Here is a 12,800-nt window from a genome sequence, read left to right as displayed (position 1 = left end):
GGGAGACAAATTAAATTTGGGCAGACAGAATTAATTTTCATAAAAAAAGGAATCTTTTTGGCAGTCTTGGAAGCATTAAATGTTAAAGGATCTTTATTACTGTAGAACTGTGAGCATTACTGGTTCAGTGAGCTCAACACAAGTCTGGAAGACTTCTGAATTCTAATTCTAGCTGGCCTGATGATTCACCCCGTGCCTTTGGGGAAGGCTCTTCCCCCTCTCTGCCTCAGTTTCTTTCTCCGTAAAAATTACTTTTTTTCAAAAAGCATTATGAATCTTGCATATGCTGTATTTCAAAAATACCAATCAAAAATAGTTACTAATGCCATTAACTATGTCTTTTTTTCATCTCTCTCTTTAAGATGTCAGGAAGGTTATTTTGATTTCAAGTTTTTAATATAAGATTCTCGAAACACCTTCCAATTCAAATTCTCAGGTTAAAGTATCTCAAGCATTTTGCACAAATTCAGTTAGAAATAACTTATTCTTTTTTTTCCTAAAAGAAATCTTGCCTAATCAATTTAAGAGAGCAATATTCTAATCATTTTTGAATGTTCTGATAACTCTTGTACCTCTTCACATGAAGTGTGCTATGGTCAGATTGTGGAACAAAACCTGATGAATCTAGTAGAAATACCAGTGTGCTATACTTAGAAAAAAGATAAAAAATGTCAGATACTTAAAATCTGCATGGCACTGTTGTACGTTACTTCCTCTGTGACAGGGTATTTTGGCACAAAACACACCAAAAAGTCCATATAATGCCTTAATCCAATATATGGAAGAGAATGTCCTAAATGAGTCATTTGCTCATTTAAAAGCAGTAAATATCTTTTAATGTCCTGGATGAATTTCCATCTGCTCTCTTTCCTTAGAAAGAGGCTTTGAAAATTAAAAGGTGGAGGGAAGCAATACATTTTCCTATTGCCAACAATGCTGCTATTTAGAAGACAACACAGGAGAAATGTCTTCAAATAGTTTTTCTACATTAATACTCCATCTCCTAAAGCCTCAGCTTATTTCATAGTTTATCTGTTACATTGATTGAGGTTCCTCTGTAATGGAGCTACTTTTCTGAGTAAGCAGACAACAGAGAGCAACAGGGAGAGGGCTTTCAAAGCAAATTCCTTATGACTTACCTTCTATCTTAAATGAGTTAAGCTAGGTTTTTTTATTAATGAGAAGACTGTAGGAAAGTATAATAGTCTATTCAGTTCTGGAAAATACTATAGGTAGGACTGCTGTATATAGAAGCTTGTCAACTAGACAGTTTACTACATTGGAAGAAAATGCAGCAAGAAGGATTTTTTTTATTTGTATAAAATATATTGTTCTTCCAGGCTGTAGTGAAATAGTTTCTATTTAATTGCAGAGAAATCCTAAGAAGGTTACAGCAGTGAAACATTAAAATTCTAAGGGCAACTAATAACATTAAAACTTTATAGCCCCAGATAGAATAATTTAGACAAAAACAACATGAACATATGTTTTGTGTAATAATAACAAACATTTATAGCTGTCAAGAGAGAAAAACACAGGTTTATGCACACCTTAATGGCGTGCATGGGTGAGCATGAGTATATTTAAAACATAATATATTACAAAATTGACAGCAGGCATGACTCTTCTGGGTACTATGTTAAATCAATGAATAAATTACCAAAAGTGTGTTGTGGCTGTTTGGATGTGTAATTGAGCTTAACGTATGTAGTGTTATTTCAAAAGAAACTATTCAAGGAGTTTCTAGACCAATCCACTCTGCATCTTTACTAAGCTGTTTACAAATAACAATAAATGAAACTGTCTCACAGTAGGAAGGAAGTTTACTTATACGCATTACGTAAATGGGAGAAAAGTTAATTTTAATATGTTTTTCAGGAATTAAAACCAAACTTATTATAATATTGATAGAATTCACTGAATTGGAAATCAACATTTTTCATGTTCAATTCTAGATTTATTTTAATTAGCTGATATTTTGCAAACAAAAGTCTTTGCCTCAATACACATCAGGAAGAAGTCCTCTGCAATAAATATGGATGCTTGTGCAGTATCTCTACTGAAGAGTAAGAATCAATGCCCAAATAAATGAACTAGCAAAAAGATGAACTTAAATATATTCTGTTTATTTCCTTAATATATTTCTTGTCCAACGTTTAAAAACATTTTTTACAATAGAAAAGTGTGAAAGTAACTTTTAAACCTTATTGTTGTTGACTACTTAATAAGAAAAAAAACAGATTCGCAAACTAACCCATTAATTGTCATATTTGGAAAAAACTAGGCACATATGTCTATTCCTTAATTCAGGGCTATTTCATCTTACTACATGCAGAATTTGTAAAAGAGAAAATGATCCCATTTTCTTGCATCTATCTTTATGTTTTGCAGTTCTAGTAGTATTTGGTTATTCTACAGTGCTCTGAACTGCTTGGACTTCAAATCTAATATAGGAAGGGCAGCCTGTACAAGTTAATACATTTACTCAATACCCTTGCAGTCTCCAGGAAAATTTGCCAAACCAACAGTAATGACAGAAAGGACAAGCTGACCTGATCACAGCCACCTTCCTCTTGCCCCCTTCTTCCAAACTGAAATGACTGTCCTCAAATGCAAGCAGTCATAAATGCACTATTCTAAACTTCTGTTGCATGTCATAGCTTTAAGTCATAGTATTTCAGAATACATGGTGCTGAGCTCTTCAACAGATCTGAACTTTTTTCCTTTGCAATTTTCTATCTCTTTTCTCAGCATTTTTCTCCATTTCATAAGGGATGATGTGGATTGTCAGCATCGACCATACTTGTGATTTTCTTAGGGCTCATAAACCAAGGATTAAGGCATTCTGTGCTGAATGCCTGTCTCATTTCTATAACATGACTGTAAAGAGGAAAAATAGGAAAAAGAAATGAAGTGTACATGCCCAGATGAGCTATTCTTTCTCTCTGGTGTGGTGATGGTTCATAAAGCATGCTATGGGGTGATTATAAAAGAATATGGCATACCACCTGTCTCCTGGTCAGAAAACCCATTTTACATTTAAAGCCATCTTAGGTTAACTGTCATTAACATTTACAGCTGCCCATGGGATATGGCAAAGTACACTACTATCACACATATTTTTGTTGCAGTTACTTCCAAGTGTTTAAGGAACAAGTCTAAATTTCTAAATGTGATGCAGTCCCCATTGTATCTCCCATATCGGTTACACTATCTTGGGAAAATATAATTATCATGAAATGAGGAGCATCTGAGGTACTTTAAGAAAGGCTTAATTAAAAATGCAGATAAAATACTAAAAAAAAAAGGGGCAAAAAAAATATAACCCACAAGTAACTAGACGTGAAATACAAACATGTAAGATGGCAATAAGCATCTTGCAGTCTTTTAGTATTTTAGCCTATATTTCACCAAATGACCTAGTGAAAATATTGGGGTTTTTTTCATAATGTAGATACACATAAAGAAGTCAGGTCATACAACACTCAGCATTGTACGCTGTTGCCTTCTAGCAGATTGGCTTAAAAAAATAGCAAAATCTGTAACATCACTTTGAATTTAAAGTTTAAGTGTAGTCAAGTATACTGTGCCACAAGACATTTAAGAATAAGTCAGTTTTAAAATGCAGGTTGTCCAAGTAGATTTTTCCTTCAAACATTGTTTTATCTGATTTCCCTTTTGTGACCACCCTAGTGAAGAACAGCTGCTTTAAGTATACAGATGAGACTAGAACTAAATGATACTACAGGTTAAATCATTGCTAGAAGATGTTCCAAAAGACTAAAATAAGAAGTGAATTGAAAAAAAAAAACAAAAAAAGAAAATGCCACCAAATCATGCTGAATATAAAAGTAATTAAAAGAATTTAAAAAGAATAAAAACATGCAGAAGATAAAATTTACCTTTATCTTATAGTATCTTTGTTCACATCAATGTTTCTTTTGTTCTCTATTACACATTTAATCATTCTTAGACATCAACCATAACAGCAGAAACTCAAATACCTGACTGATAATTAAACACAGTAATATTTATAAGAAGTTAGTTTATTCTGCAGATAGGAACACTTAATTTACTGCATAAATACAATGAAAGTAAAATTTCTTTTTAAAGATCAGAGGAGTGCCATGCCAGTCACTCTTTAATGGAATAAAGCAGTAATTTTTGTTTTCAGACCAGTAATACAAGTTTAATAAAATGACAAAGTTAGAATGCTATTAACAGAAGCAACAATCTTTAGTAATGACAATTGGCAATAGCATCCATACTGAGCTGTCATTTTTAAAGTACAGGACTCTTAGAAGACTATAACAAAAAGGAAAAATTAGCTTTTCAAACATGATTTTTTTAAAAAAGCAAAACACAGTGGAGCAATTTGGCACCAAAAAAAAAAAAAAAAAAAAGGCATCTCAGTACAGCAGGCAAGCAGCATTTACTCCACTGAATCCTGCACTACCAGAAGTAAACAGGTGATATTGCATTGCTACTCCTAGAACTAGAAAAACCAAAATAGACTAGTGGTGAAAGTAGAAGATAATAACCTTGTAAGTCCAATGCCTCGCTCTTATACCACATCATCGGAAAAATCAAAAATATTTATCATTGGGATGACTGCTAAACAACACAGGGGTAGAAGGCACATTCGAAGTTTACCATTTGAACTGACCATTACCACTTTTGTCAGCAAGTCAGTTACAATGTCCATGGAGTGCCAGCTTTCAGTCCCCCTACACTGCTATCTGAGCCTGACTCAGCAGTAAGCCCTGTGAGAAGTGTCTCCCCACACACTCCTGTTCTATATTTCACTTGTGATCCTGGTGAAATCCTTAACTGTTTTGAAGAGCAACAGACGGCAGGGAGGGAGAGGGAGCAAGAATAAGACATGAGGAAGGAAAGTTAACCAAAAAGATCTGAATTTCAATCAATTTGCTTTGTTAGTGATCACTATCTATAAATCCAACCACGAACTTGGTACACCAAGACATTTTCAGTCAGCTAGGATTCCTTCTTTGCACTTGCTTATTTATTAATTTATTTTAGTATGTTCCATCAACTTCTGAACTCAAACTCAAAAAAAAAAAGAAGTTCTGTTTCTGCTGTGGCTCTAAAATCTTGAATGAGCACATAGGATTCTGAGCCCACATAGAAAAGGAGACAAGTAATAGCTCAGACAGGCTACCCTAGAAATTTCTCTGGAAATCAGAGAAACTTGTGAAACAATGGGTGAACATGAATAAGCAAAACTTTCCACCAACATTCACTGATGAAAATATGCTCTATTGAAAATAAAAGATCAAAAATTCAATGATTGTGCAGAGAGAGTAGAATGGACAGATACTGGCAAAATAGAAAATCAAGGCTTTGCGTGGTTAATATTTAGTTTATGTCACTTAAGATAAATATATGAATATATGCTCAAATACCCTTGAGGGGTTTTTTTCAAATATAGGCCAAATCTAAATGGGATTTTTGCCTAAATAAAACTTGTCAGAGTTGGACTACTTATGCATGTGAAGTTACAACAGCCTAACACACTTTCAGAGTTTCAGATAAAAATGTTCAAAGATTCAAATAGCATTATGATAAAATTTGCCCCTTGGGCATATGCCAGTTTAAATATCTGTTCTCATCAAGTTTTCAGTCTGCACTTGTTCTCAGTGGAGTGATTTAGATTTAAAACATCTTTCAAAGTGAACTCCTGAAGTAAAAAAATCATAATTTCTTTGCTAACTATGTAAGCATAACTGTTTCTACTAACAGTGATGGCTGTTAAAGAGCATATAGTTGCCAAAAGTAATCAATATACAGAATCTAGAATCATCAAGGTGTGAAAATGAGAAGATATTATAAGTACCACAGATACCTTGGAGTCCTTGATCACATCTTCAATTAGAATATGACTTTTGATATATTTGCAGTAAATTTTATAATATGCTGGTTAAAAATGCACCTATGTTTTATAACAGGACTGAATATTGTGCTTAATAGTACATACAATTTAGCTGCAAAAAATATGACTTTTAAAGCGTGACACTAAATTTTATGCTTGGTAGTGAGTTCAATAAATCACAGATAAGGTGATTATTTTGATATTCACTAGAAAAAATGAGGAGTTCTGCTACTGTTTTAGAAATTTGGCTTATAAAGATTATTAGAATTATTTTAGATACTATGAAAACAACACTGTAATACAGAATTTGCAGCAAATATGCAACGAGGTTGATGTATATATGAGAAAACAATCTCTGTGATCTAAAATGGGACACAGGTTTGCTTAAGGACTTCAGGGGCATCATATCTTGAAAAACTAGCAAAATATTTGGTTAACTTATGATATAGAGAAGTTTTACCAGGGGTCATGTAACCTGAAAGAAGATGTTTAGGATGGAGCTATTGTTCACTTGTTTTATTGTTCTCCAAACACTGGCTGCCTAGCTTCATTCCTTTTGCTGTGAAGGGAGATTCTGAATTAAACACAAAATCATTCCTCCTGCCCACTAAAAGGCATACGGTTCATAAACTCAGGAGAAACAGCTTCTAGTAAGCAGCAGTGTATCTACTGTGTAGAAGCTGACTATACGTCTAACATCCCTAAATTTTTTTGGGGCACCTTTGATGCTTTTGCTTTCCATCATCCTGGAAAAAACTACAACTATTTGAACAAAAGAAACATTTTCAAAATAGAGCTCTCCCAGATATGTAGCATCTAAAATCTTCAGTCAACTGCAAATTACTTCCAAAAGCAATGGTCAAGTATTACCAATCCATTTACAAGCACATCTGCATAATCCTGCACTTTAGCCAGTAGTTGCAACATTTACCCTCAAAACAATGGGTGGGTTAGGTTCATCCCAAGTGGCCACAGGAACACAGGCTGTGGATTTCCAGCCGGTGGAGAGGAAGGCAGTGGGGAAGAACCACACATCCCCTTTCCCTGTGAAGCAGCCAACCACCACCACGATTCACAACAGACTCACAGAGGCACGAGAGAAGGACATAATTTGATTTACAGCCTTTCCTGGAAGACCTCGGCTGGGTAAATCCTTACACACAGCCAGATGGAATGTAACATTCTTCCTCCGGAAAAGGAACAATAGTTCTGACACCACCCTCTTTCAGGGCGTGTTGGGGAGAAAGCCCTTGTAAAAGAGCTGACCAAGGCAAGGCTTTAAGGCTCAATTTGCTTATGCCTGTGTTTTGGAAAAGGCCTTGGTGTAATGATGCAAAAATTCAAATTTTATGAGCTTGGAAACTTAAAATCACCCCAAAATGACTCGCCTGGTTAAAGTATTTTAATTCCTTTACCAAAGGATAGATACAAAATATAAGACAGAAGAATCTTGGCAGTTTTATGAATATTATTCTGCAATGCAATGTATCAATTTAAGATTGCATAAAGTTAGAAACTTAAAGGAAACATTCTGTACATAAAATATTAGGTGATTACTTTGGGTTTGCCTGGGTTTTTGAAAGTTTCTGCTTAGCTGAAGAAAATTTTGGTTCAAAGTACGATAAAGAGAGGCACTTTCTTGTCAGGGTGCTGGTTTTGTCCATAAAAACCCCTGCATAAGAAAGGTACTGAAAAGTACTAAAAGTCTATGTTTTCTTTCTATCTATATTAAAATTATTACACAAAATTTTTCAACTAATTCTCAGAGTCTGGTACAGTACTGTCAACAAAGCTTTTCTGCTCAGTTGACACAATCACACCTTTTATACACTTCAGTACATCCCCTTTTTCTCTATTTCTTGTTTCTTTAAGTAAGATTCACTATAAGTCAGTCCATTCAATTTTTCATATTCAGGCTCTCCTTTTACCAGTGCTAGCTTCTGCTACTAAACTTATTCCAAATCATATTTCTGTTTCCTTTTATTCATTCACTCGAAAATGGTGTGTAAAATTATGGTTTCATCTTTCAAATCTTTCCTGAAGATACTTTTTTGTTTATGATGTTGGTTAAGTCTGTGCACATTCTAGATGATGTCTGTAACATTAAAATTACATAACTTATAAAGCAAGGTATTAAAAACTAGCAAACGGAGGAACTTGAAGTGTCTAGCTGCATTTACAGACACAAAATTTCCTTCCTCTTGCTTTTTTTTTAGGTTCTCTTCATGGTTTTATCAACTCAGCTTGTTTTGACTAGCTTGGAAATTCTCAAAGGATGTTTTTAATCCTATATTTGGATAACAATTAATATCAAAAGAATTCAGTCAGGTTTCACATCCTCCAGCAAAAGCACTAAAAGACAGGCTTATTCCTCACAAAACCAAAATTTCATCTACAGATTTACAGAAGGATTTTATAAAAAACACTATCTTTTTTATCCATTTGACCAACTCATACATGGTCCAAATCCCCACCATAGAAGCTGACAGATCAAGAATACTGAAATACCACATACTAAAATACCTAAAGCCAGGGAAAATAATAACTGTAATTAATTTTTTCCTAGTGTGGCAGAATTAACAGCATCATTTGTACTTAAGACTGGGATCACAGTATTTTTACTCTGGACTTCCAAAGTTCCCAAAGATTCAGGATTGAAATGTCACATGAATGATTTTGAACTGTTCAGCTGCTAGGCACAATAATAGTATTTATGTATGGATAGCATTTTAAATATTCAACAATTTAAGACTATGCCTCAATGGCAACGTGGCAGAACCTTCTGTTCTAATTGCAGGAAATCACTTCCCTATTACCATCCTTTGAAGTAGTGAATGGTGAACTACAGACCTCATAATACTTTTCATAATACTTTGTAATACTTTTCAGCAGAGAAATATGTTGTAAGGTATTGTAACGTATTTTATTTACCAGTGAAAGGTAGTAACTATTAAACTGCACCTGAGACTATCCAGTTGTTCTGAACAGAAGAAACTAATACATTCAGTTGAAACTGCAAAGAATTAAGGTGGCAGATGGTAATTACTAATACTGGAAGTAAGACTGGGTAAATGTGGTTAGATCTTCAGTTTAATGTCTCATCTATGAGGTGTTGCATTCATGACATAAAACTCTTCTGCGTTTGTATGGGAACGTGGCTCATTATGGACACATTAGAGGAAAAAATAACAACTTTTCTTGTACCTTTCTTTTCCAAGAAAAGACTTGATTGAGCCATGAGATAACAATAGACCAGAATGGCATGTGTATCACCAGATGAAAGGCCCTTTCCATATGCCTGTACAATGTCAGAGACAAAAGTCTGATTTCCATTTTATTATTTTTTCAGATTTTTACTGATGAAGTGATGGCTATTTACTTGACATTTTATTCCCCAGTATTAAGAACATGAGACACAAAGTTGAATACATGAGTCTCATCCTGAGTTTGTGAATGTGGAAAATAGAGAAAGAGGGACTGTAAGGTAAATAAATAAATTCAGTTTGAGATGTGAAGTTTTACAAGTCCCCTGCAACTTAAGAAACTCCAGCAACCCAAGCAAAATGACCCTTCTAGCATATGCTATTCCTGCCCTTTCATTAGAAACAACCAAGTGAAGGAGAATGAAGGCCAGTTACACGTGCTATTTGACAACTTCAAAGCACTAACCACTACAATAATATATACAATACTCCACTTGCATATATTGGACACCGAAAAACACAGTTTTCAAAGTGGTTATGTAAGTAAAACCACTAGATTCTGAAATCATGCTCTCTGTTATCTGTTATAATATTTAAAACTTTCCCGGTAGTAAACTTAGCCTGCTTTTAAATAATGAAAGGCATTGCAAAAAAAATACTGGAATGTTGCTTTTAATATTACTGCCCATGCATTATGCTCATGTCTGCAGATTAAAAATACAGAGTTGCTAAAAGACACTGAAAGAAAATTGTCTACTCACAAATATGATATTTCTCTGCACTAATCATAAAGATGCCAAAACATTTTATTTGTATATTCCTTTTATATAAAATTATTGATCTAAATGTTGTAGTCATAGCAGTATGATTGGATGGCCAGGACAAGTTACAAGTCTGAAGTAAAAAAGAAAGGATTGTTATCATTCTCTTTGCTCTGTCTTGTTGCCCATTTCACAAAGTCATTCTCATACTAGCAGGATGTAATTGTTCTGAACTGCAATATTTAGTCCACCCACCAAGTCTGAGACCAGTGTCACTATAAAACCATATTTAAAGGAGTGTTCCCAGAATCCCAAATTGTGGTAGATATTAAACAGCTTCACCAAGTTTTCACTTTTTAAATGAAAATCATTTTTCTGTGTACTGAAGACTGTTTGTTTAGAATGGTTATAAAAACTGTAAAATTATGTGCAACTGAGTGGGAAATGATCCCATAAGTGTGGGATGTTTAATTATCAATCAAGAGGAAATTACACTGGTTTTCTTTTTCCCTTTATGCAAAGGTTTGTTTAACCACTTCAAACCCTGAGCCATCTACTATTTCTGTAATTTTCAGGTTTACTTTATTAAATGTGTTTTTACCTCTTCCTCTAAAACTCTTCAAATCCTTACTGCTTCTATGATTTACCCCACTAGAGAGTTAACACATTCTTCCCAAGAGTGGTTTTTTTACCTGAGACAACTAAGTCAAATTTCAATGTTCTAAGCGTTAGGCCCAATGTCTTAGGTAGTTTCCTGCTTGTTTCTCTGAATCTGGAATGGAAAATTAGAGATGTTTTTCACTAATAAAGCAATTATTCTGGAAAGAAACTTGTCCAGAAGTACAGACTACATATATATTTGCAGAGTTCACCATTATTCTTCTAACCTACCAGTCTTTAGGTTCTGATGTTATAGTCTGAACTGTTACCAAAAAAAATCCCAAAACTTAATTAAAAAATTTACTTGCAGAACAAAAATATCCGGGTCCAAAAATTATAGTAATGAACTAACTTTACAAATGCATGTTGGGAGCAGAACTTACAACTGACCCTAAGAATACTATTCCATACCATGTTCAGTGAAGGAGAATGTCTACAATGGGTAATTGCTATTAAGATTTGTATGCTTTTAGAGGACATCACTTACAGAATTAACTTGCAAGCTCTTCAGAGAGCCATGAATTTTTCCACCAAATTATGATTTAAATAGATCAGACTAATATTGGGGAAGTTACACTCATAGCCACTAGATAAGAAAATACATCATGTTGTTTTTCAATACCACTCTTTACTGTTTATTGAAAGCAATACTGTTCCAGTAGGCCTTTTCTGACTCAATTAAAGAGATCAGTTACAAAACGAGTGGCCTCATAGACATTTTCAAAAGGTGAAAAAATGCAAGACATATGAAAACATTCCTCCTATTTCCAGATATTTTCAAATATTACTTACTATTTTCATCAAGAGAAAATACGTACCTTAGCTAAGTGTCTCAAGGTTCTGAAGGAAAGTCAAGTGTACAGTATGTTGTGTACTACTCGTGATGTTAGATCGGTACTCGTTGGAAAGTGTCATGGCAATTTTGACATTCATTTTTAAAGGTACTTTTCAATGCAGTAAGAAGACAAAACTTTATATCCTTCAATTTAAACTGAATACATTCATCATTTCTTTTTTTTATAAAAATGACGGAATAATAGTTGTATTAAATACTTAAAGAGATCTCACTGGTTTTTTAAGATCTTACAGAAACCATAGTACCTCAGAGGAGCTTAGGCACTAGAAATGTTTAAAATCAATCCTTAAAAGCAATTACTATAAACCGCTATGAAACTTACATACAATAAAAAGAAAAATTTCCTAAGCAAAATCTGAATTCATGAATACAAATGTTGACAATGTATTTCTGGAGTACAGAACATCCCTCTTCCCACTTTTCATTGCTCTTATAAAAAATGCCATAGTGTTATGAAAACATGTTTTAAATATTCTTAAGAGAAAAGTTTCCTAGGGTCTTCGAAATTTCTCCTTTCCCTATTTCTTTACAGATTTATAACACCAACACTGTTCCTGTCGTTTCTCAAAAAAGGTAAAAATAAAAATAACCTCTAGGTATAATCTTTAGATTTTCTATCATACTTCTCAAATTCCTTTTGGTTTTGTAACAAATGCAAACTGAAATCTACATTTATATTACTGACTGTATTTTAATTTCAGTTAATCTTGCAGCATGAAGAAGTAGATGGTGTTTGACCACACTATTGCCCATACTTAGAAGAATCATATAGGGATGTGATTTAATTAATTAAATAACTTGAAAATATTTTCAGTTTCATCAATTTTTGTCTATTTTTTTTAATCTAACTGTAGGCACCAAAAAAAAAAAAAAAAAGGCTTTGCTTCAGGTTCCTATCTCTATAATAAAAAGCATGAGGCAACGAGCTACCATCTCTCTATATGAAAAATTTACTGCAACTGCCCCATCTCCATTTCTCTCCTTTTAAGCAAATATTTGAATACAATTATTCCAAGCTAGGGATTCCATAATTTTCACAGAAAAATCAAGCTGGATTTTAGAATACTTTTTACATGATAATTTTGATCAAGCAGTTAAACTTTTGGCCATGGATGAGTCAAGCTGTTCGGAGATATGGAATCATATTACTGGCAGGGTAAAAAAATAATCTTTGAGCTAGTGTGTTTACTTTAACAGACCTAATTATGAAATCAAGTGTTACTCCACCACCTAATTCCTAAAGGAAGAGCTATATGGCCCAGGATCATTTTCCATCACACAAGCGATGAGGGATATCAGTTCAAATTATGTCTCCTGCAAATATGTGTTTTCCTGTAGTTTTATTTCATTGTTGTCCTTGGCTTTTCCTCCATCATCTTTAAGATCATTCTTGCTATGTAGAATTATAGTAAGGAAACACCAGAACTTTT

General features: G+C 33.8%; 1 protein-coding gene across 9 annotated transcripts in view; it reads right to left on the bottom strand.

Moving 5' to 3' along the window:
- Nucleotides 1–12,800, bottom strand: part of AKAP6 (A-kinase anchoring protein 6) — a 314,923-nt gene that overhangs the window by 169,931 nt on the left and 132,192 nt on the right. The gene's annotated exons all lie outside the window — the stretch shown is intronic.

Source organism: Pseudopipra pipra, chromosome 6 (genome assembly GCF_036250125.1).
Source record: "Pseudopipra pipra isolate bDixPip1 chromosome 6, bDixPip1.hap1, whole genome shotgun sequence".
NCBI lineage: Eukaryota > Metazoa > Chordata > Aves > Passeriformes > Pipridae > Pseudopipra > Pseudopipra pipra.
The sequence above is the reverse complement of the archived record's forward strand: the minus strand, read 5'-3'. Positions and strand labels throughout refer to the sequence as shown.